Below are 27130 nucleotides of genomic sequence, written 5' to 3'. Positions count from 1 at the left end.
AGCATATGCTCATTTCGGGTATCTATTCAAATGTACCATTTCAAATGTAAATTATGAATAAATTTTGAATTTTAATTTGAATCTCGAGCTATAATTATACCGTTTATGAAATCTGTAAAGTAAGTGGATACTTACGTGCCTAAATTTTACTACGGAGCAAATAAAATATATAATTAAAACCATCAGTAATAAATAACTGCAATCGTTTATTTATTAACCTTACAAAATATGCAGTTTTAAAAACTAATTGCTGGTGAAACAAATATATTTGGCAAAGGAATATTATGGAAGTAAAGTATTTTGTGAAAATTAGCTGCAACAAAATTTGTTTGCGGAACTAAAGAGCTGTGGAACTACTAGCTTTGGAAAATACGTTTCGGAAAAACTGTTCGACAATGAGAAATTCATTGTAACACACTAACATAATTATGTAGTAATAGGGGGAAATTGTTATATTCCAACCTTAGGGCATAATGTAAAAAGATACGGACTATAGTAGGACTCCTTCGGACCATAAGTCTACAGGCTAAATCGACAGATAACAGCATTTACCTGAATCACAACGATATCTAAGCTACAAAGAAACTGTCATTCCGACTACAACACATATCCTTAAGTAAAATAATGCTAAGACACTATAAGATCATTCGAGGCTACGGTGCTAGCGTTTCCTGCGTAGAAAGGGAAGAACCTATTATTCGTCTTGATTACACAACTTTTAACACTATATCACTTCGGAATATGTATTATTTAGCTTTCGCGTGTTAAATATTATAGTACCTGGTTAGGCCTAACTAGTTTCAACCTATTATGGGCCATCTTCAAACTAATTGGTGCTGGTCTTGGCGCCTTTTATTTGCGTTTCCTATGCGGGTGTATTTGTGCAGTGTATTGTGGAGTCAAAGAGTGTGTGTGTTTTGAAATTGAGTTGTGTTGAGAATTTCATTTGGATGTGTTTTTGTGTGTCTATATATTTCGTATTGTTCTAGTGTGTTTAATTTCTGGTTTTTTGGTTGAATATGTAGAATTTCCATATCTGTGTTTGTATAGCTGTAGGTGTGGTTAGCATTTATGATGTGTTCTGCATATGTGGAAGTGTTTTGTAATTTTGTTGTGGCTGTGATGTATTCTTTGTAATGTTTTTGAAATTACCTGCCTGTCTGTCCCATGTAGAATTTGTTGCAGGTGTTGCTTTGAGTTTGTATACGTCTGTGTTGTATTTGTTTATTTGTGTTGTTTGTGTGTTGAGGTCCTTTTGTAGTGTTATTTGTTCCGTATGTGATGTTGTAATTTAAATTTCATGAATGAGTTTGCAATCTCGTATGTGTTTTTGTTTTTGTATGTTAGCGTGATGTATTTTTTGTGTTATTGTGTTTGTGTTGTATTCGTATGTTTTTTTTGTGATTATGTTTTGTCTTTCTTATTATGTTGTTTATTATGTTATGGTTATATCCGTTTTCTTGTGCTATGTATTTGATTGTGTTTAGGTCTTCTTTGTAGTCTTGTTGGCTCGTTGATATGTTGAGTAGTCTGTGTACCATTTTTCGGAATGCAGCTTGTTTGTGTAGGGTGATTGGATGTGTTGTGTTGTTGTTATTTGTGTTTTGTTTAGATTTTGAATGTGTGTTTGATGTCGATTTTTGTTATTGTGATGTCTAGAAAATTTAAGGATTTGTTCCTTTCAATTTCTAATGTGTAGTGTAGCTTTGGGTGTATTTTGTTTATATGTTGATGTAGGTTTTGAATATGCCTTTTGTTTTCTTTGCATAGTATTAGTATGTCGTCTAAGTATCTGTGCCAATATATGATGTTTGCGTATTTGTTGTTGTCTTTGTTTGGTATATGTCTGTTCTATGTTGTGTAGAAATATTTCTGCCAGAATGCAGAACACAACACAAATGCTAACCACACCTACAGCGACATAAACACAGACATGAAAATTCTACATATTCAACCAAAAAGCCAGAAACTAAACACACTAAAACAATACGAAATATATGTACACACAAAAACACACCCAAATGAAATTCTCAACACACAACTAAATTTCAGAACACACACACTCTTTGACTCCACATTACACTACACAAACACACCCCCACAGGAAACACAAACAAAAGACGCCAAGACCAGCACCAACCAGCTCTGAAAATGGCCCATGACAGCTGAAATTAGTTAACCAGGTACTATAATATTTAACAGGCGAAAGCTAAATAATACATATTCCGAATCTATTATTGTTTGTTTATTGTTGTCACACGTTGTAACGTGCTCACTGCCTGTAACGTGTGTACACGCCACATATCTGACAGAAGTGTAAAGTTTAAATCGTCGGTAGCACCAAAAATGAAATACTCTGACAAGTTAAAATAGCTTTATAAACTGAATATCAGTGCATATCGTGATACATGATGAACAGTATGATGTAGCACAGAGCATAAAATTTTCATTTAAAAATGTGACAGCGCTTTCATCTGAACGTGTGAAGCTCTTCTCAATGGAACAAGCCTTGTCATCAATGAATGAGTTTGATCCATATTTCCTGGGAAACAACAGTTCGGATATTGCACTGATATGAATATATTATTGTTTTCTTGCATTGGACTGACAAAAGCGTTGGAACAAAAGCCTGTGTCTGCATTATACCAGGAACTGTATTTTTCATAAGTCAGATTTTTACTGTACAATATATAGGAATATTCACAACTAATGCATCCAATTTGCAACTAAAATGTAACCAAAAGATTCTTTAACTTGTATAAAATATCCCATTATTGTATAAATCTTCGCAGTTGAAGCCAATAGAGGAAGAATGAATGTTAAGTCAAAGAACTTAAATTAATCTCTTGCAAGGAAACTTTGCAAAATTACCAGATCGAAACTCACCTTCGTAACTCGTACTGTCGAGGAGAGAGAAATCCAAGAATGAGCGCCAATTCAATTAGTAAAGCACAATAAAACACGGTATTTCAAAACATTGATTTGAGAAGCCTTCTTATCAAGGTTCTCCAAAACAAAGCTCGAAACGGCTGACTGTGATTTTCGCCTGTTCCCATTCACTAGGACCGTAGGTGAAATATAATGTTCTTTCTCTGACTTGCTTTATCATACTCAACTAAATATTTACAGAGAGAGTGAAGTTCTCACAAGTGTTCAAAGAGACCACAACACATAGTCCAATTTAGACACTCATTTTTTTAAATTGTGCCTTGACAGTTACGACAATATGCCTCTTCTATAACGTAGGGTTTGAGACATCTGACTTACCTTCGCCAGCGAAGAGTGAGAAGACTACTGAAGTACTAATAGAATGCACGATTTCAACTATTTTTATAACTATCTTTTTTCTTTTAAATTCGTATCGATATCTATCATCTTATATCTCTTTTGGTTTACAGTATTGAAGACTAAATTTTTCTTTTTTAGAAGTTGTATTGTTGTTATGTGAAATAAATATTGTGAAAATCAAAATTGACATACTGACTGCCAGTAAAAATCTACTTATTTTGACAGTTATTTGTAATAACGTACTTTACTTCACTATCTACTGGGATGGCGGTCAAAAACAACTCAGCTTTACGACCCAGTAAGTTTACCTTCAAGTTAGGCGCATTCCAAAATCATACCAGCTGACTACAACACGGATCACTCAGTATTCAGTTTCCGAGCAGACAACCCCAAACGTCCCTAGATTATTATTATTATTATTATTATTATTATTATTATTATTATTATTACTTGTGCAACGAAATAATTTGCAGTAACCATAGTACATTATTACTTTATTAGCCTCTGTCATGGAAGGTGATCTTCGACAGAAATGTTAGGAAATAATTATTCCATTCAGTATTTCATGACGCCTGAAATTCGAAACAAGTCAACTAGTCATGTAATAATCCGGACATATCATGACAATACAATTCCTAAGTCTCGATTAAAAATTGCAGTTTCTTTTATTGTAACGAATGTCTATTGTGGCCAAAGGGAGCAAACGATATAACTTGCTTGTAATCTGCCGAAATTATGCAAGTGGTACAAAACACTTCAATCGGTAATTTAACGACGCTATACCAACAGTGCGGTTATCTAGCGTCGATAAAATTGGTGACAGCGACGGTATTTTTGCAGTACGAGTTCGAAGGTTCACCATGGAATTACCAGATATCAGACTTACAGTCTAATAATGTAATATCTGTGGTTCTTAGTTTTTTTTTAATTTAATCCCTCTTAACTGTTGGTAATTACAATAATTTTGTGATTTGGTTATTTGTAATATCAAATTCCAGTCATTTAACATGTCAACTTACGCCTACGTTTTTATTTTAACATAGCAAAGGAGTCTTTAGTGTATACATATTCAGTTATCGGATTCGCAGCCATTTTTACAAGATTTGCTTGCTCGTTTTCTGTGTTCCCCACATGATTAAATATCTCATTTAAACGTCAGGCTAATTCGGACGAATCTATTATTTTGTTGTCAATAATAATTTCGACTATCTGAATATTTTGGCCAGGAGACTTTAATAATAATAATAATAATAATAATAATAATAATAATAATAATAATAATAATAATAACAATAATAACAATAATCATAATAACAATAACCATAATAATAATAATAATAAATTAATATAAAATAATGCATACTTATGCTTCGTTCACAAGACGAAGACCCAAAGAATATTATTTTACTATGTAAACACATTCGTCTGTCTCACATTTGTGTAAGAATTTCTACGTCACAATTTCGTATACAGAACGCAGAATTGCTCTGTGTTATGCATGAGCGAGAACAGATTCATTGGTGCTTCAAAACCTTTCCTTTATCCTCGACATAGAAACGCGGAAACTGCAATAAGAATCGAACAAGTATTCGCTTCAGCAACGATCGGAGGCGAGTTCAATTTCGCCGCATGATGCATGTTTATAGAATCATCAGATTCTTTTTCCTCTTTCACAGCCGAGTAAGGTTCTTCGGATTGGAAGGGTAACAGTGTTGTAGCTATTTCATTTTGTTCAAGAATTCCAGATAGTCAATATGTAGGCTAAAGTTACAGCGCCATCCTTCTTCTTTCTTGCACACATCGAAGAAGTGAGCTAGTTTTTTTTTTTTTTAGATATTGTCCTTAAGATAAATATTGCCATAAGTAGTCTAAAAAGTAAACGTGTTCGAGCTATGGAACCAAATGGATAGTAAGAAAGTAGAATTTCTTCCGTTATCGTAGGAAGTTAGGTGATCAATGTACAAGAATGGTGATGCTGCATGAAATTGTTGTCAATAACCTTCTGCTTTCAAAACCAAAGCCGTGACTAGATAAAAACCAAGACCAAATTTATCCATTCAATTATCAATCTGACCATACAAAAACCCACCTATTCATCCAATATAATTTTAATATTAACCCATTACACCCATATGAAATACAGTCATCTGCCTAATCTATCATTCTGTCTGTCTTTCCATATCGTTCTGCCTACGTATTTACCAAATAACCAATCTATATATTTAGTCAACCGCAAATCTAATAAATATACATGCATTTCATCACTCTATTAATCTAGGCCAGCCATGCCCAGAAGTGAAATACAGAACAAAGAGAAAGTTACCGCTTTCAGTGTACTCTGCCAATTGTTGGTTCCGGGTGCTTTCTTGTTCTTAGAGCTTTTTAAAGCAGTTAACAATTCATCTAAAATAATGGGATCTATATTTTTTGGTTAGCATATATCTGAATCATAGTTTAATTATAGTTTTCATCTGTCTAGAGTACTGTCAGTTTCTGCCAGAAGTTCCAGCTGAACAACGACTTCATTCGTGATGTTTCCCTTACTGCTATCAGAGAATCACTTGCTATTTTAAAATACCACCTGTACTTTGTTTCCTAAAAAAGGAAGAACTTTTGTTCGAACGTGTAATCAGTTTGTTTACTATGTTTAGGCCTATTATATGTGTGCTAATATCCTTCCTGTCCTTAATTTTCCCCTTTTTTTGTTCGTTCCCTACATTTCTCTTTTGTGATCTGTTTTGTTTTCACTCTGTGTGTTAGTTATGCTTTGTCCATTGAGACAGTCCCGTTATTGGGAAAGCTGAAAGATTGGCCGTGTATATTGGACTACCTAAGTTTGAATGCCGTAACTCATCATATTGAGAAAAATGTCCCTGAATTTTTATGATGGGTGATTGCCATAATAAATCCCTAAGTAGAATAAGACTTCACTAATTTTAATTCTAATACTCCAAAAATAAAATTTAATCAAAATTTCGAAGCCGTGTAACTTGAGCCAGGGTCGTGTAATATGAACCAGAGGATAGTGTAACTTGGACCAGGCATATTAAACACATTTAACTCCTATAATGTTGTTTATTCAAACAAAAATCTGTGTCAAGCAATGATTTCACATACAACAGTAATAAAATAGTTCATCTGTAATTGTTGCACACTCTTCGTGGGCCCATTTTCCACACCAATTGCACTGAATCCAGTCTTTGTTCTCACTTTCACCACAAATAACACAGCGTGTTTTGGATGTCACCTTAACTTTCAAATCAAATAATTTTCTCTTCTTTGCGGCCTTCCCATCTGATTGTTGGTGCAGAGCATTCTTGTGTGGCGTAGCGGTCAGCACCACGCCAGATGCATTGTATCTCGTTCCGGATTTTCTCTGTCCACATTTGGAAGAAGGTAGAGGGCTTATATTCTGTGAGACCAGAAAGTAGCTCCACATTGTCTGCCATCTTTTTCTCTGCTGATGCTGCTGTTGTTGCTCCTTCCACTTCTTCTGCTGCCCGAGATGCTGATGGCTCACAATTCAAAGGCCGATCAGTCACCAAAGAAGGCGCGAAATCAGCCTCTGAAAACACATTTCGGTCGACAGGCCAAAGACCAGTGTGCCTGAAGCCATTCATTGCAATCTGCATATTTACTGCTCTGGGGAATGCCACTCCTACCAGTGAGGCAATGTGCTGGACATTCAGCCGCTGTCCTGGAAGTTCCCTCATCTTCGTTGATATGGCAGCCGACATGAATGTGTTCAGAGGTTTGAAGAAAGACACATCCAGTGATTGGAGACGGTGCGTGCAGTGCGACGGTAGAGATAACATAATCACACCGTACTGACGGCAGATCTCAATCGCTTTGAGCGATTGCGTATGGCTACTGTGACTATCTAAAATCGACAGTACTTTCTCCTGAGGGCTGGGTTTGATAGTTCTAATGAAGTGCCTAATCCATTCACAGAATGTGTCAGAATCCATCCATCCCTTATCCTGACAGCGGAAGATGGTGTTAGGAGGCGCTCCAAATGTGAGAGACTCCATCATTTTTTTTTCCTAGCGTAAATCAGCATAGAAGGTACAAAGAAGCCACTCGCACTCATGGCATACACTCCTGTCACATTCTGACCTCGCTCACAAGAAGAAATGGCTCCAACCTGATGTTTCCCCCTCTGTGCCAAAATCTTCTCTTGGCGTTGAACGACAGTGTGGGATGTCTCGTCCATGTTGAATATTCTGGCTGCAGTTAATTTGTGTTGGTCGACAAGTTATTCCAATGTGTCAAAGAACTTGCCGACTACAACCCTATTGAATCCTGAAGCCCTGGCAAGTGATGTGGCTTCTAGCTGCCTAAGGCTAAGTTCGGGATGGCGCTTCATAAAGCCGGAAAACCATTCTTTGCCGGCAGACTTCGTTTCCTTGTTGAACCGAGTGGCCAGTTTATTCTTCTCTGCAATCTCGTATGCTAATTTCATAACATTTCTCCGTTCAGTCTGAAATTAAAGAATAAGCAGATTAAGTATCAGGCCTATATTAAGTTTGATTGAATTAAGTTGTAGGCCTAATGTAGGCCCTAATATACATTTTGCTGCAATGTATTTACCCATAGAACATTTTATCTAGCTGCAGAAAATGTGTCACAAGATCATTTTCCACCTTTTGTGGCAAGTCAAGTGGGTGACCGGGCTGTCTAATTTTAGAATCCTTCCTTTTGTTGTACCTTTTAAGGGTGGTACTAGGTATATTATACCTTCGTGCAGCCTCATTGACGCCAACCCCTTCCGATTTTGCAACTAAAGCCAGTTGCAGATTTTCTTCTTTCCACTTCCCATACACTCCCTTCGCTTTTCTGGCCTGTCTTGTAGTCATCTGTAAAGTAATGGCGAAAGAAGAATTTGTTAAAAAGTTGTAATTGTCGACCCACCAAATGAAACGAAGTCTTATTACAGAATTTAAGTAATAAAATATTATTAACATTGAAATAAACTAAAGTAATGTTTATAATATTATTATTTAGATAATATTATATAAACAATATTATAATTATATGTTCTTACAAAATTTTCATCCACTGACCTCTGATTTTTGGAAATTCACACTAGTGAAGACATAATGGACAATTTTATCTTATAAATTTGTTATATTGTAAGGGCTGGTACATTTTAGCATTGGCTCAAGTTACACGCTTTGTGATGGTTCAATTTACACGTATTGTACGAACACTTAAAAATTATTTACGTAAAAACTACTTAATTGATATAAATTTAACTCAACTTACCTCCAACACTGATATTTCTTCGTATGTATAAGGCAGTCTTGTATTTCTAAACGTCTTCGCACAACACGCTGTCAAACTATTGTGAAAAGATTTAAAGAATTTGGGGACAGAATGTTCGACACCATTATGACCGCGTCAAGCCAACCCTGCACAATGAGATTTATGGACAGTTGCCTACCATGTAGATTGTAGGAGGTTCAAAGAGCTGTATAAAGTACCTTGCAAACTATCCTGGAAATAGTTATTGCATTGGTGGATCAAGTTACACACTGGTCCAAGTTACACGGACTTCCCCTATTATTATTATTATTATTATTATTATTATTATTATTATTATTATTATTATTATTATTATATTATTATTATTATTATTATTATATTATTATTATTATTATTATTATTATTATTATTATTATTATTATTAAAATATCTTCACCATTTTTCCTCCGAAATCATGTTTAACTTTAAATCATCTTTTTATGTTTTGTATGAAGTGTTTCAGCATTACTTTATATGCAATTTCTTGTCTTCCGTGTATATCATGCTAAATATCACTTACACATTACCCAAGCATTTCTTTTAATTTTTCTTCTTCCTCTTCGAACAAATGCACATAGTCTTTTATATTCTATTTGCTTTTCTATACTTTTTATTTGAACAGTCTAAGTAGGCTTTCTTTTTATCTTTTACAAGAATTGCTATTTCTTCGTCCATATTTTTAGTCTTTTTCGTTATAATTTTTCTTTCTTAATTTCTTAATGCTTCATTTGTTGCTTACGAATCCATTATTTTCTTTAATATTATTCCATTCTTAATTTGTATTTCTGCTTATGAAATACTGATCCATGTACTGATTTATTTTATTGTGGTATAGTTGTTTTATACTTTCTTCACGTAGAAAGTGAACTTTGTAGGTCATAATATGTGAATCTAAGTGTCTGTTAGGCCAACTATTTCTGTTTCGCTTTCATCGTTGAGGTATTGCAAATTTTGAGATTAATAAAAAATTATTGCTGTTAATGTCACAGCCTGTGTAAACTATACTGTCATGTGCAAAGTTCGCTAATTTTTTCTTTACTACCACATACCCTTTGTTGCCCAGGTATATTTCTGGATATCCCTATATGGAAAAAAGCTATTTTTGATTTTCAATCTATTAAAGGCTGCGAAGTCAATTAGCCGTTTGCCATTGTTATTTATTACATTTCCTCCCTGTACGCCATAAATTTCTTTAATAGCTACATCACCTATACATGCATTAAAATCTCCTACTATTACTGTATAGTCGTTAGGATTAGTTTTGTTCTTAGTATTCTGTATTGTCTCATAAAATTTAATTGTGTCTTTTACTTTACATTCTTCAGGTCCATATACTCCGACTATTGTGACGTAGCCTCGCTGTACTTTAATTTTATTTTTATTATTCTCTTATTTAATAACTCATAGCTATGAATTCTACTTTTCCATTTATTCTTGATCGAAATTGCAATTCCTGCAATTGCTCTACTTTCCACTGGTACTTCAAAGTAAATCATAATCTAATTCCTTAGTTCTTTTTTACAATTAATTTATTTTTAGTTACTGGTATTATTGCAATATCCACTTTCATTTAATTCCTTCTGTAGCTCATCTTCTTTGTGTGTTAAATTTCTTGCATTCCACACTCCAATTTTTTCATTCTCCACCTATATCTGATTCTTTATCTCTTTTCCTAGCCTTAGTTGCCAATTTATGATCCAGCCGGTTTTTACATTCACAATAAATTTTAGTAATAAGATTTCGCCTGGATTCGCTGCTGGCGATTCGCAGGGTTGTCATGTTGATGGGTCTGCCATCTTCAGGTTAAATGACTTAGCCTCCCATTGTTTTTTTTGTTTTGTTTTTGTTTTTTTTTTTCCAATAGAAAGGTTACCTTCTCCGCTCATTTGGCCGTTGAGAACTTTACACTTGTTACTCCGGACATGAGCTCCAGTTTCTACCTCTGGAGATAATTGCCTCTTACACTCAATTCACTGTTTGATATTATCTTGACTGTTCAGGGCTTTGCACGTCTCCCTGTGCATGCGGCCCTTCGTCCAGGTACTACAAAGTATGGCTACTGTGACCTGGGACTAGTGAGGGAAGATGCCAAGCCCATTGGTGAGACTATCTCAGAAGGGATCTCACCCACTGCCCATTTATTATAATGTAATATAATTTTACCAAGATAAATAACTTTTTAAAGCCATGAATATATTTATTTACTTTCATTTAACACATTTAGTGCTTTAAATTCAAGATTGGTTTCATTGAAATGCTCCCATTGTTATTCTTTGATTCTCTCACCATATCGATTGTATTGAACAGCAATTTCGTATGTCAGTAATATAAACAAAAGAAGTTTGGACTTGATTTCTATAAAAAAAAAAATACCGAATTTTCTGCAAACACATTTTAAGTCAAAGAATGGATATAACTTTTACAAGATGAGATTTCAGTATTCTCCTGTGTCAGATATTTTACATTTTTCAAGATTCGGAAATGCTTCCTCTCTCCTGTAAAATTGAATATGAAGAGTCCACTGCAAGAACGATGGATGTCATTTAATATACGTTTTGCAGGAGAAGCAATTGAAAGTTTGAAATGCTTAGCGCTCAAAGCTTAACTGTTATTTTCCGATCATTACTGGACAATGACTATCAGTGTTAGTGACTATAACTCTCTATGTACATTCTATATCTCTTAAGGTATGCATTGAAAGTCTTGGTTCATTTTCGACAAGACAGTGACGTCCATCATTCTTGCAGTGAACTCTTCATATTTTAACATATGACGTTTCTGTTGAACACATCGATATGTTGTATTGAGTATAGCACATTCTACAGCCCCTTAGTTCGTCATGATTGCTTTAAATATTTGGCATTTACATTAATATAAAATTAGGTAAGTTACCTTATAATAAACGTGCATTTTGAAATAACATATTTTAATTATAAATGTTAAATCCGTGAGGTGACTTCGTAATTTGCACATGTTTCAAAATAGGAGGAAGTTATTGCAAAAGAAATTGTGAATTTAATGACATAAATGGAGAAAGGTATGAGAAGCATTTGAGCTTGGCGGCGTGCGCATGTATCTGGGCGGAACGTGAGGTGGGGGCTTGTAATGAGGCCGCATTATTCCAGACATGCCTCATGCTCTCTGAACTGTCACAGTGTTGAACTACGCGGGGGGGGGGCACTGTGCACGGCTCCCAAAGCCTGCCACTCACTTCACTTCATCCCATCGTAACACGGGGCTTATTTAAACGTGAGCCACTTCATGTTTGACGTCAGTATCAAAGACGAATACACGTGTATCGTTCATGCCACTATTTTTATTAACGAGCTATAAATAGACAAATTAACTGATTAGTTAATTAACCGTCCGGCGGAATTGCGTTTCTGCACTGTATAGTAAAAGTAGAGAGATAACAATTTCTAAACTATGTTTAGACTTCATTGTCACTGGCAAATTTAGAAAACTTGAATACGTTAACAAGACCTGTTCTCGAGAACTAGACGTCAAGTGTTTGTACACGAGTGTGTTTGCGCGTGTATGCGCATACAATGCGCAAACGATAGTTATTACCTGCCAAGCCGAAAATTTGGTATATCATAGTCCACCAAATGAATTTTCACAATGCTTTGTGGTAATTTTAACTATTGAAATGACAATTTTGTCAAGAGCTGTTTGCAATGTGAATAAAAATATCGAATTCAAGCACTCTCATTAGAGAGCTGCAGAAGAACGCTTAGAACCTGTTTAAATACGATCGGTCGGAAAAGAACCGGCGAGGTTGAACATCCGACCGAATATCTGACTTTCGAGCGGTTGCTCCTTATGTTTTGCAGGGTAGACATAACACAAGGCGCACTTCACCATACAAAAAACTCTGATATTTTCTGACTACACACTACGGTAACGTAGTCGGTATAGCGCTGGCCTTCTGTGCTCGAGGTTGCGGGTTCGATCGCGGCCCAGGTCGATGGTATTTAAGTGTGTTTAATTGCGACAGGTTCATGTCAATAGATTTACTGGCATGTAAAAATTCCTGCAGGACAAAATTCCGGAACACCGGCGACGCTGATATAACCTCTGCAGGTGCGAGCGTCGTTAAATAAACCATAATTTAAATTTTTCCCACTACACAAATGAAGTAAAATAACTGAAGAAAAAAAAAATTTCCTAATTTAAAAAAAGTGTTAGGTTGAAAAAAGTTCCAGGACACGGCAGAATACCCAAAAATCTAATGTGAACAGCTTTTCTTTCTCAAATTACAGAAATCTTTGGTACTACTTAATGTGACTTTGTAGTCTAGTAGGGTAGAGGCACTACAGAAGAAATCAGTATAGAAAAATACCTATAAAATAAACGTTTTGAAGAAAAAACATGATACAGAATTTGGGTCACATAAGTATCCTCCAAATTATGAAATATGGTATTGAGTTATGTTTCAGTACAGGATTCTGGAGGTAATTTTTATAAACTGCTAGTTTGGAGTCAAATGGAATTTATCTGCCTTAATTTTAGTAGTAAAACCACTGTGTGGTGTCTAACTGCACTAGGTTTTCGTCTTTTCTGTCACATAAGATTTTTGGATAAATTACAATTTGGTTATAGGCAAGTCATTTATAGTTTTATGAAACAGGTGATTATTATATGATAATTAATAACATACCGAATAGCTATAGGGACCTATGTGAAATACAGTAATATTGCAGTAGCTGGATACAGCGTCCAGACATCTATTCCATACTAATAATAAATCTGTAACCAAAATTTTTCTGGTAATTTTCGCCTTTTCAAAAATAATTGGTGTCAATATGTATAATTAATCATCCGAAAATCGCATTTTTTTTTATTTTTGTCTGTCTGTCTGTCTGTCTGCCTGTCTGTTACCTTTTCACGCTATAATGGTTGATCCGATTTGTATGAAAATTGGAATATAAATTAAGTTTATTTTAACTTAGATTTTAGGCTATATGACATTGAAAATACTTTATTTAAACGAGGGATATATAGGGACCTGAATTAAATAAATTGAAATATCTCGCTTAGGTTATTATTGATTTCTTATGAAAAATATTACGTAACAAATGTTTCTTTAAAAATGATTTCCGATAAGTTATATACTTTGTAAAGTTTTCATAGGACTCATATTTAATAAGATACACGATTTTTCAAATGACAATGCGTTTTATCAGCGCCGCCTCAGACTAATAGACTATAATGAAATGAAAAGAAATGATTTCATCTATAAGGGGCCTTGAACATTTATAAGGAAGCTATTCATTTAACGCTATCTTATACGGATATAATAATGATGGGAATATAATTATAAATGTCTGTCAATATTAATATACAGAGAATGTTTGTTTATTTATATGAAGTAACCGATTTGTATAATTATTATTTCACCACAGGAAATTGTAGTTTCTCTAGATGGACATAATGCTATATGTTATTACAGTAACTATTGAGTACATCGAGGACATGTAAGACTAAAATAGATTGTTACGCATAGAAAACTTGATATCCTGTCGAAATATTATATTACTTGATTATTTAAACTATTTATTTATTTATTTATTTATTTTTGTCCACAGAACAGAATAATATTTTTAAGAGTTTTGTCGTAAAAATGAACATTTTCCTGGGACCAAAAATAGAGCACATATGGAGTAAAAATTAGTATTTTAACATTTAGCTCACCGGAGCGAAGTTATTTTGCAAAGTGACACGAAATAGTGTTTCTGCGGTCATAATTTACCTATATTCATTTCCTGTGTTTCTTAAAATAATATTTATGTACCACATTCATTTTCATCTCACAGAATTAACGAACAACGAGAGTGTATTGATTTAGTATGCAGTAATGGAACTTTAGCTTAGCATTCCATTACTTCATAATCCAAATATTAACTATGTTCATTTGAATTGTGTTAAAATAGATAAAATGAATAAACTATGCAATAAATTCAATACAAAAATTGGGGTAATGAGCCAAACGGATTACGCTGTTTAAAAGTTGTTCCTCCTGAGATTCAATTAAAAACTTATCGGAGTACATCCGTTATCAACACACTTTTATAATACTATAAGACAGTATATACAACACCTTATTTTAGGTGGCATCGTTTGGTGCAAAAAAAATACATAAAGTCAATTCTACGCTATCATTTAAAGTTCAAGCATAGGCTTATCATTTAATTGGAAATCTTCTTCCAGCTGAGGGTAAGAGCCTTCAGTTCTTACAAGTTTATTTTATTTCAGACGCTGACCAATTGTCTATTAGGTCCAATATAGTATAAATCTTAAACGTAGAATTGACTGAAGAACTCCAGAAAGAATTTTATGTTAATAACAGTTAAATTCATAGTTTCAAATACAACTTTCAAAATGATTTAGGAGCAAACGACTTACAACATACAAAAAGCTATTATTCGCTAAGTAGTTGCAAAACTGTATTTAGATTTAAGGCAATATTTATTTCTAACAAGTGCAGCAAAGCGCACGGGTATGGCTAGTACCAGAATAAAAAAAGATTATTTGAAATCAACGGGAACCATTGATGTAGGAAAAGTAGGAAACATATCCATAGCGTATATTTATTGTGAATTTTGAGCATGACCCTCTTCGAACTTATAAAGTGAATAAAAAGAAAGTAATGAAACCTATTGTTTTAAAACTTATCAGAAACAACGTAACTTCGAACTCTCTAGTGATGCCTATCTCTTTCATTTGTTACATGAAAGTAGCTGTTTCAAAGCAAGAGTTTCTCTGACAGTCCATTCACCGCGATCATTGGTTATCTAACTGTAGCTGTATTCTATTTCCATTTATTACAGAATCTTGTCACTTCCAAACATGTCACTTATAATCAGCATTGTTCTTAACGTTGATTTTAAGGAGTAGTAATGTAGAAGTTCTCTTCTGTCTTCATCTAGAGATAACTGTGCTTCATTACCATATGTTAGGGTATGTTACAGGCAGAGTATTATCCTGGAACCTCGTCTTTCCCATTTTCTTCGTAGATCTCAGTATCTCTAAGATACGACTATTCTCTTTGTAATGAATACAACTACCTAGATGAGTAATTTTAACGTTGTGTCAAATCATAGTTGAAAATCTCAGTTAGGTCAGGGAGGATAGTTCGGTAATGTGCTAGCTCCATGTTTATATAGTTGGTTATTTCGACTAGTCAGTTTAAAAGAGAAACAACTCGAAATTTAAAGTTTTGAGAATATGGCATTTTAAAGTTTCATGTTTCTGCCAAAATTCCAATTAGCATCACTCTCGTACACCGCTGTAAAATAACAGTTAGCTTTCTTGCACCTTGAAACGAGCGGACTTGGGTTCAAATCCTGGTCGGGACAAGTTACCTGGTCGGGACAAGTTACCTGGTTGGTGTTTTTCTTAGGTTTTTCCTCAACCACTCGCAGCAGAATTGCTGAGTTACTTTCGGCGTTGGACTTCGGACTCATTTCGTCTCCATTAGTATCATTTCCTTTTATCATCTCAATAGTTTACAGGTCGACCAAGGAGGAGAACATAGCGGACGTGGTTTCAGGGTCTGCCTATAGGCGGCATCTGTCTGTGGGAGCTGCTCATATCTAGCGAAGCCGCAGGGGCTTTAATAAGCGGACTGCGAGTGACCGGGGGAGTGTAGCTTCCTTGGATAGATGGCACCTTGGTGAGTCGTGGAATCGATGGCGACATGTTCTTCTGGTTGAGGATGCAGCAGTTTCAAGCACATGAATTGCGAACAGATGCCATCGATCTGAGGAGGCCGCAGAATAATATCGCAGGCAGGTAGGCGGAGGATCAGGTCTCCAGTCAGAACTGGATGCTGTGGCTGAATCTATATGATGACACCATGCAGTGAATCATACGCTTAAAGGAAGAGATCCTAATGGACTTCAACAATCATTCCAACATAAAGAGGTTGCACAAAAAGCCTACGGCTGCTGTGCTTGCCTGCGGGTCCCCTCCTCCTCCGAAAAAAAAGATCACTCTAATTTGAAATATATATTAACAGAATTTGAAATAATTTCAATGAACCTTCGATTTTGCACAACATGATACTTTAAAATGCAGTTTTCTCGTTCAATTTAAATCCAAACATTTCATTGAGTTTACCTCTCAAATTCTCATATGACATAATGGAGTTTACACTTTTCACAGACCACAGAAAACTGATGTTTTTTTTTATCAAACTAAACACACAACCTTCATATACAAACTCAGTACTGCAACTGCAAAAGTACAACGGTCGAAACAGAATACTGGCCCCTATTGTAATCCAATTACCAGATTTTAGAAAGTAAAGAAGATAGTTACGGTCTCACTTGCACACAGTGTAGACATGGCTATTTTATAAGGGATGAGGGGGACGAATCCTAGAAAAGTATGTATTTCATATGCTAGGAAGATGAGCTGACAACAAGGTGCAAGTTTTTTGAAAAACCATAAAACTGTATATCAACTTTCAATAGAGATAGACTAGGGCACTCTACTCATATCTACATTTCTTTCTGAAATGTTTGTACAAAGATTTTTCCTACACTACCTGCTTTGCAGTTAGAAAATAACAGAACTATTGTGCTTTTAAGTAAGCAGTTTCCGAGAGAGGAATATTGTCGGAATTTGTAATAAGAGTTTGTATTAACAAAATAATAATTAATATGAACTACAACCGATTAATTTTAATCGATTCGATTATTCGATTAAATATTTTGATCGATTAATCTTACAACAGAAATTTATCGATTAATCGATTAGATTAATCGATTAAATCTCACAACACTACAAATAATATTCCCAATCTTCCAGAGGATTTGAATTATTCTCTATTGTACTAGTCGAAACACTGGATAACACCAATTTACGTATGAAGAGACAAAACTATTATTTCTTATTAGAAGTAAATCTGCAAAATAATAATAATAATAATAATAATAATAATAATAATAATAATAATAATAATAATAATAATAATAGAAACATTGATATTAATCATATAGGCCAGGGGATAAATATTCAAACATTTAGACGTGATAAATTTACTCTGACGTCATTCGTAATACTATAGAAACAGAGATGTAAGATTAACCTTCGTGCCTCGTGCTTTCCCACGCGATCCGTCTCGCTCTGTTCTCTATTTATTGTACCGCGAAGTGGCAGCTGTTAGTTTACGTCCATGTTCGGCATTTTACTTCGAAATACGCTTAGGCCCTATGTTTCTTCAATGGAAATGGAGTGAGACAAATGGCCAACAGACTCGGAGCTCACATAGCTTCTTCCTGACACAGTCAAATTCTCTTACAAGAACGAGCGATCGAGTACCTTCTAATTATAATTATTTCTTGTCCCATTTCTCTTTTCCTACAGCGTTATTGTGCTATTTCACACAGTCCGTCTCAGTCCAGTATCTGATTATTTATTAGATGGGGTGTAGCCTACTTATCCTGAATGTGGTAGTATTTGTCTAATCTCAAATCCTTAAATTTATAACCTAAAAATTACATACCGGTACCAATAATAAAGACGTTTTACATAATCGAAGGAATTTCATAAACCCCTGCCACTTTTGATAAAGGTTAAATATGAACAAAATTTCAATAATTGTGAAATTTCTGTTTTTGGAATAATCCAATATACGTATTTATTTTAGTCGGTTCCGATGATCTAGTGATTACTGTATTTGCTTCTGTACAGAAATTATATGGGTATATTTTTGGCTAAAAAGGACGAATTCTTAAGTTTTTCTCACTCGTTAAGAGCTAAAGGTGTTTCAATGTAGTAGGTTTCCTACATGTGCAATTGTACAATAATCCTTTTGATGCATAAGGGGTTATGTACAGCTTACAATAGTAAAATTTTTGGAAATATTCAACATTTTTTTCCTCTATTACTGTATCTTGTACAATAATGAAAATTAGTATGTGTAAAACACTGTCCTTTTGCTATATGAATAAAATATTTTTACGATTAAAAAAATTATTTACTTTTTTTTTTTTTTTTTTTTTTCAAAATCCAATTGACTGTGCAGTGATGAAGGGTTCCCACATAACTCGAAAACTATCCAGTATTCAGTGATTAAATTGTTTGTGTGTATCTATGCATATCATATCTACAATATGATGCAAGATCACTTTACTACCTTTGGTAGATTGTCTGATAAAAAATAAATTCATTCTTAAAAATGGTCAAATATCAGTACTTATTTTCTTCTAACACAAAATAAAAAAAAATAATTATTTCTAAGGAATGTAGTTGAAAGAGCACGATATTGTAAATATGAGTTTCAGCAATAAAATAATAGATGGAACATGAAAAAGTTAACAAGTTTATGAGTTATGAAGGACACGCTTCATCACTGCACAGTAAACTGCTACCATTTTGAATTTTGAAAAAAAAAAAATATATATATATAATGTTTTTTAATCATAAAGATATTTTTCTCATATAACAGGACAGTGTTTTTGTACATACAAATTTTCATTATTGTACAAGATATAGTAATGGAGGAAAAAATGTTGAATATTTCCAAAAATTCTACTGCTGTAAGCTTTACCTAACCCCTTCAATATGAATAAGAGTAAATTTATGTTTAGGCACTATATTTCTAATTTAATATACGCTACCCGACGGTGGAGGCCTTCTGTAGAAAGAGAGTGGTAACAGACTATTCAGGATCAACGGTATAGCTCAGGGATAAGAAGCTGACAAGGAAACATTCTCATGGGGGTAGGTAAAACAGTTGAATTTGTTTTCTTCCACCATGTTAATAATGTTAAAACAAGTGCTTATACAAATTTTGGCTATTCCACAGCAATTACGAGGCCGTCCAGAAAGTGATTTTCCCTGGGGCCGTTTACAGAAAAAAACCACAATTTCATGGAAAGATTTATTGAGACAGATACAGGAATTGTTGCAATATTTTTCAACATGTTCCCCACTGGAATTGAGACATTGTCATACCATACCATTGTATTCTCGTGTCTTAGAAGTCTGCCGCCTGGAATCCGAACCGGCATGACAAATGTATCATTTCTGATGGGGAATATGTTTAAAAAAATAGCTAAACAATTGCCGTATCTGTTCCAATAAATTATGCTTTCTTTTTCTAAACGGCCTCGTAATTGCGGTGAGTGGCCAAAATTCGTATAAGCATTTGTTTTGAAATTATTAACATAGTGGAAGAAAAAAATTAACTTTTTTATCTGCCCCCATGAGAATGTTTGCTGGTGAGCTCGAGATCCAAGGACGTGCGGTCGAATTCCGTTTGGACCGACTACCTGGTTGATTTTTTAGGTTTTCCCAACTTTAAGGCGAATATCAGGTAATCCATGACGAATTCTATGTCCCATATAGCCAAAATACCATCTGCGAAGCTAGATAATTTCACAGTTCTTACAGAAAACGGATTAACAATAGCCTTGCAATGTGTATACGAGAAGAGTCAATGACTTGTTTATTTTGTGAAGTGTACGGTATTGAACTAAACCAAGGACATTTATCACTTATCGCAGCCTTCGAAACACAACGCCCAATCGTAATCCTTACGCTAAGCTAAAAGGATCAATACATTAATAAAATTATTTTTATGAAATGTATACGAAAATATAGGCATTAATACAGGACAATAATTTATTAAATATTAATAGATGGAATTTCGTTTTGTGAGGCTCATGTTTTAATTGGTAACGGATTGCTGTGGAGAAATACTTTCTACATTGACTACACAGTCAGTATTTTGAAATGTGTGGAGTATTTTCGTTTAAAATAATATATTTTAAAATATTAAACTATTGGTAAAAATAATAGATTTAATCCAAATAAAATAATTGCTTGTGTTGAAGAAACGAGAGAAATGAAATCCTGTTCACCAGAAGTGTCTCTATAGTTTTCCAACGAAAATCCCAGACTGTCCAGACTCGAATCCAGACCGATAGTCTACACCCCTCCTCAGCCACTACAGAAATATCCTCCCCTCTGCAGTCGGACTAGAACTTCCACCTTACCCTCTATTTTCATTTCTTTCTATCCTTCACGCACAGATGAAAGGTCAACGTGAATTGAACATGACTAGTAATTATTAATTCGCATTGGGAATAAATACTCCGGTCATCATTTAGCGATGCTTTTCTTTCGGCAATCACTGATAAATTAATTGGTTTCAATCTTTGTAATCTGCTGAATTAGCAGTACGATTTATGGTCCATATTTATGCTGATAAACAAATCTCTATCAGCAATCCTATGTTAAATTAAATTATATACAGATACTAACCGACCTAACAATTTATTAAATTGATTTAAATTTATTACTTACGATTAAGTGTACTTTTATTCCGTTATATTAATGGAAAAAGACCAATATTGAGGTTATAAATTTAACATTGACAAGCGACTTAAAACTCATTCAAAATTCAATAACCTACATGGGCATGACTGCATACATGACAGATTTGTAATATTATAGAGTACAGACGTCAAGAAATCTCGTCCCACAGCTAGTAGGGTAAAGCTGGGTTAAGGCGTACTTTAGACATTGCTTCATGAGCACTACTTCATCCACCAGTAAATTTTTTAATGTCATGCCCTGTGTAGTCCTAGGTGGAAAGTCCAATGTTGTGCTGACGCTATGTCATAATTGTATTGTATAATATATAAACATATTAGAAATGCTTCAAACAATAGAAAGATAAAAGAATATTGACTAAAGAATCTGTTCCCAAAAATTTATTGTAATAATTCAATATTCAGTCAATATTATCGATGACCTTTTCCTCTTAAGTCTATTTTCTTGCATCATTAGATGCCGAGAATCTGTAGCCTATATTCAAGACAAATATATATGAAGGGTTCAGAGCCATAGTGGGCCAAGCGCCATTTATTAAAAACGGAGAAAGCAAGGGTTAAAGTTAAGTGAATACCATAATTTAATGAAGATTGACATATCACTTAGTTTTAATGTGTATGCTTTATATTATTTGCTACAGGTTTCCATTGAAATATGGTAATAACTTCATTTTAACCTTTGTTTTCTACGGTTTTAGTAAATGACGCTTGGCCACTATGTATATGTAAGTGAAGTCACTCAATGTTGAAAATAAAGTCTCATTTTCCACATAGAACACAAAAATATTTTTAGATAGCCATATTTAACGCTAGGTAAGCATACTAGAAGGGAGATGAAATAAAATGTGACAAAATAAAGAAGTAGTTTAAAAAGAAAATGGAAAGAAATTTGATAAAGCAATATAGAATGTGTAATAGGGGAATATGAAGAGGAGAAACGTAAAGCTGAAGAAATAATCTATAAATGCATTATGGAATAAAAAAGGCAAAATAAAATTGTAGAGATATAGAAAGATGTAAAATGGTAAGCAAAGAAATTTTCATTTGATAATGAAGTGTAACAAAGGAAATAAATGAGAAGTAATAAAAAGAGAAGTTAGGAAGGAATTTATATTGAAAGTATGAAGAACAGAGAAGCAAATTTATATTCAGAAAAGAAGTGTGTCTGAAAGAGAAATACTAAAAAAGAGAGAAGAAAAAGAATGGGATTCGTGAATAAAGAAAGAAAGAAAGAAAGAAAGAAAGAAAGACTTGAAGGTGAAAAGAGAGGGAAAAACGTCCGGAAGAAACAGTGTAAAAAAGAAGGGACAGAAAGAAATGTATTATATAAATAGTAATACAAAAGCTAAAATAAAATCTGAGAAAATAAAATATAAAAGGAAAAATAAAAAAAATAAAGAACAAACTAAATGTTGTTGTTTAGTCACCTATCCGAAGACAGGTCTGAACCACGTAAGTGATACCAAGAAACCATCACTTACGAGGCAGCTAGGCCAGAAGATAATGGGGTAGGGAGGCCAGTTCCTTTCCCCCTCCATTGCATACATCGCCGAGTAGCTACATATACATTAAATGTAAACATTAAAATTCTTTTTTATTTTTCCACTTACTTACAAATGGCTTTTAAGGAATCCGCAGGTTCATTGCCGCCCTCACATAAGCCCGCCATCGGTCCACTACAAGGAGTAATAATTACAGATATTCTGTGAAGAAGTGACCGAATAATTATTAGTGTTAATTAGCAGGGAAAGGAAGTGCATGCCCTAAAAACGTGAAGAATATGTATGCATTTATGCCGTAAAAATAGATAAATATGCTACAAAATATGCATTATCAGTCTGAGATTATTTTAACAGAATAATAATGTATAGGTAACTTACGTTTAGTCTATGGATTTGAAGTCTTACCTCATTGCTGAATGCTCCATTTATGCTGTTACAGTTCACAACTAAGCAGTGACGTATGTTTTCGTTGTCATTCTTCGCCTGTTGTCTCTCAGCATAGCTTTGTAGCGCGAAAAACTTCGTTCTACATCACAAGAAGTAAGAGGGGCTTGCACAAAAGCTGTGAGCTGTCTACAGAAAATTTTGTTGGTTTTTGGGATGTTTTTCCTTCGAGAATATCTTGAATTTTTTAAGTTGACTATTACACTCTTACTAACGTCATACTACTTTTGACCAATAAAACGGTACGAAAGGACGTATTTCAACCAATCATGGCTGCTTATCGCACAATTTTATCGCGTCCCTAGCATTTGTTTAATTTTATTGCGTCCCTAGCATTTGTTTAATTTTATCGCGTCCCTAGCATTTGTTTAATTTTATCGCGTCCCTAGCATTTGTTTCTTTGTTTGCCAGCATTTGAAACTGCGCTGGTCTGGACGTCAAAAAAAATATATATATATAAAATTACAAATCACTCCAGTCGATGCACAGCAGTTTCAAATATGACTCGCATTGGCATTCAAGAACAAGAATTAATAAAAATCACTGATCATACCTATGCATCTTCTGAAATCCGATTTACAAATAAATGAAGAGCACCATTCGCAAATCCTGAATAAGTTGAATACACCATGTAGGCCTAAATCAACGAGTTCCACTTCTATTACGCACACGTCCAATATAACATCAATTGAACCACCAACCACATTCAAATTTGAAAATTGTACATTCAATAATTATTCCTTTTAAAATTATTCATGTTTATTTTTTATGTCATCGTCATTAATTAAAACTTTTCTAACACTTGTGTACAGTATATTAGGTTATGTTATAGCTTCTGCTATATGATATTATGGATAGTCACGTATCAGAGATTGTTTAATATTAAGATTTATTGAAAATCATTTGTCAAGTGACGTTGATTACTGGGATTCGGATAATTGAAGTGGAATGTTGCATTTTAATAAAAATGAAACTGAATCAATAATGCCTTCTTGACTAGTAACAGTCCACAGAGTTCAATGATGATTCCATAGTTGGCACAACTGATACCGGTAACAAGAAAACAATCATAAAACACTACTGCCATCTAGCGTAATGTTGAGATGGTACAATAATAATAATAATAATAATAATAATAATAATAATAATAATAATAATAATAATAATAATACTTATTTGTCAGAAACCAGTGTACAAGGCCTGGATATGACATCGTCAGGTTCGATAGTTGATACATTTGAAGACAGTTGTATTTTCATAAGCCAATTAATATTTTATTGTATTAGAGTACTTTGTTACTTCTAATCTTTATATACTTTCTTGTAATCGTGTAATAGTCAATTAAATCCCACTCGAGTTTTGATTTTCTCTAGATAAATCAAAACCTCTAGTGAGATTACTGTTGATAATAGCCAGGGTTTTTGCAAAGAATATTTGCTGTTTTCTCGCTTACTTTATCTTCTACTGATGTTAAACTGGATATTGTTCTATCGAAATCTGTTAAAGACTGCAGTAAAGTAATACCAATTGCTAACTTGAGAGGCTCCCTAAGTTCAAAATTCATGAACATAAATTATTCGTGTTTACGAGGTTACACACTTTTAAAAATGACGGAAAGACAAATAAACATACATAATATGCAGTTTCCCTGCATAAATGTTGAAAATGATGCTTTTATAAATAAGGTAAAATATGCACTTTTATGCACAATAAAAGTAATATCATTGTATTCAGAAATTTGATTCATGTAGATAATCTTTCAGCATATTTACACAACGATAGAGAACAAAATATGCAAGTGCATGAACTTCCTTTCCCTATTAATTAGATAGCAAAAGGAGCATCAAGTACAATACCATGCTGTACAGAGTTGACACTGCGACGTGGCTTAGTTTCAGTCGTGTGCCTTTCACAGACAGTCTATACATCATACCTCATTCACCTTGAAACTCCGACGCTGTCCTTTATATTCCATTTTGAAAAGCGACTCCTGCTTAGAAGTGGCTTACTTTTGATTTTAGAATATCGGACTCGCTTGGTTCATTTGTGACTCACAATCAGTATCTGAATGGCATGGCGCCTTTATATTTTATATTTCATCTTCGTCGTTATTCAAGTTTATGCTTGTGCGCCATATTGAAATTTTGGACTGTAAGTAGAGGGGTATTAGGAAAGTTTGGATTCTCTTGGTCCATTCACGTCCTTTGATTATCCGTCTTTTATAAAGCCAACAGGTGATAACTTTCCCGTCCCAGATTTTCTCAATGAATCGCCCGCCTCTGAAATTCAGCAGAGAAACACAAAAGCATTAGCGACGGCAATTCATTCCATCGACTTCTTTAAAGAAGTGATGTTTCTAATTCAAACGGGGCGAACGTTGGATTTAACTTTGTGAGCTTCAAGCCTTAAAGCTATTAGGCAATACTCCCATACCATAGCCCAACTTCGAACTCAGCTTAAGAGAACAGCTTTCAAGGTTTCCCCCTACGGATCGTAAATTCTCACTTCTGTTCTTTCAGTGATGACAGAGAGAAACGGAGAGAGAAAGAGAAAGAGAGAGACAGGCAGAGAGAGGAGAGTATATTTGAAAAATAAAGGGATGTGAGGAAAAGACCTACTTTTAAATAATGCTACATTAATATGATATAAATGTGAGTTTTACTTCAAGTGTAAATAGGTCTAAACCAGTGGCGGCTCGAAACCTCAAAAGTTGGTGAAGCTCTTTTATTAAGGGACATGATGTACGACTTACCTATTTTTTGTAGATTAAGTTGATTCGTCTGTCTCTACGGAAGGAGAATTGTCACTGATGTCGTCATGAAATGGCTACTTCTCAATCAGATCATGTAGCAAGTCCTTGTGAATGGAGATGCACGCCAATGATGTTAATCTCCCTTGTGCTATTGAATTGCGAAGATTTGTCTTTATGCGGTTGAGTGCACAAAAAAAAAAAAAAAAAAAAAAACTTCGCTCCACTGCAACACTTGTTGACTGTAATGTCACAATAATGGAAAAGAGCCTATAGATTTCTACAATACGCCTTAGTTTTCTCTTATAAGTTTTAGTGCTTGTGTCAGGGGAAATGTTCTGGTACTCATGATCTGCATAGAGAAGCTCTAGTTCTGTTTTCAAACGACTTACTTTGAACAAATTTGGGAAAGTCTTTTGTAGAGCGGCAAGAGCATTAGGAGGAAAAATAATAGAATACTGAACAAATTTTAAAGTATTGGCAAAAGAGCAAAACTGACGCTGTTCAATATCTTGATATCTAGTATTAACTTGCATAAATATGACAAGTAACTTATTTAAAAAATAATTGTTTGTACTTCTGACAAAGTTCACCTTCTGACAGCTTAACATATTTCCGCCCTGAAAATTCAGCCCTTTCTTTAGCCTTTAAAAAAAAAACTGACAAAAACTTAATCTGTTTTCACAAAATCCATCCGAGTTCCATGCCGATTTCTTTTATTCCAACTAACAAACAGGACCAACAAAACAATTTTTCCAAATAAGAACTACCGCACAGCCACTGATCTTCACTGTACCACGCACTTTTAAAATGTTTGGTGTAAGATCTTGCACTTTTCCTTTTCAACTTCTTTGCCGATATATTAGTAACAAGTGTTGGTTTCCCCGAAAACAATTTTTTAAAATTTTAGTCGGTTATTTAACGACGCTGTATCAACTGCGAGGTTATTTAGCGTCGATGAGATTGGTGATAGCGAGATAGTAATTGGCGAGATGAGGTCGAGGCTTCGCCACAGATTACCTGACTTTCACCTTACAGCTGGGGAAAACCTCGAAAAAAACCTAACCAGGTAATCAGTCCAAGCGGTGATCGAACCCGCGTCCGAGCGCAACTTCAGACCGGCAGGCAAGCACCTTAATCGACTGAGCCACGCCGGTGGTTTCCCCGCTAACAATACATCTATTTCATCACCTTCAGTCCATCGCGAAAATGGTGTCTCTAACACGCTACACACTATATCGTTTATAGGATACATTCCTCGTCAATAAAAATATTTGAGTCACCACTTTTAAAAATAATTATAAAACTATCACTAAAATTAAATAACTGCTTAGTTAACTTAATCTTATAATATATCGTTTTAGCAACAAGACATAACACAGTCACTCTATGCACACGTCTCACAAACTGAAATGAAGAATTGCAAAGAAGTGTGGACACTCATTATATTCGCGTGCCGTTATTTTCCTTTCAAAGGAGCGAAGCCAGGAAGCGAT

Source organism: Periplaneta americana, chromosome 1 (assembly GCF_040183065.1).
Source record: "Periplaneta americana isolate PAMFEO1 chromosome 1, P.americana_PAMFEO1_priV1, whole genome shotgun sequence".
In the NCBI taxonomy this organism is placed as follows: domain Eukaryota; kingdom Metazoa; phylum Arthropoda; class Insecta; order Blattodea; family Blattidae; genus Periplaneta; species Periplaneta americana.
Note: the sequence above shows the minus strand (reverse complement) of the source record.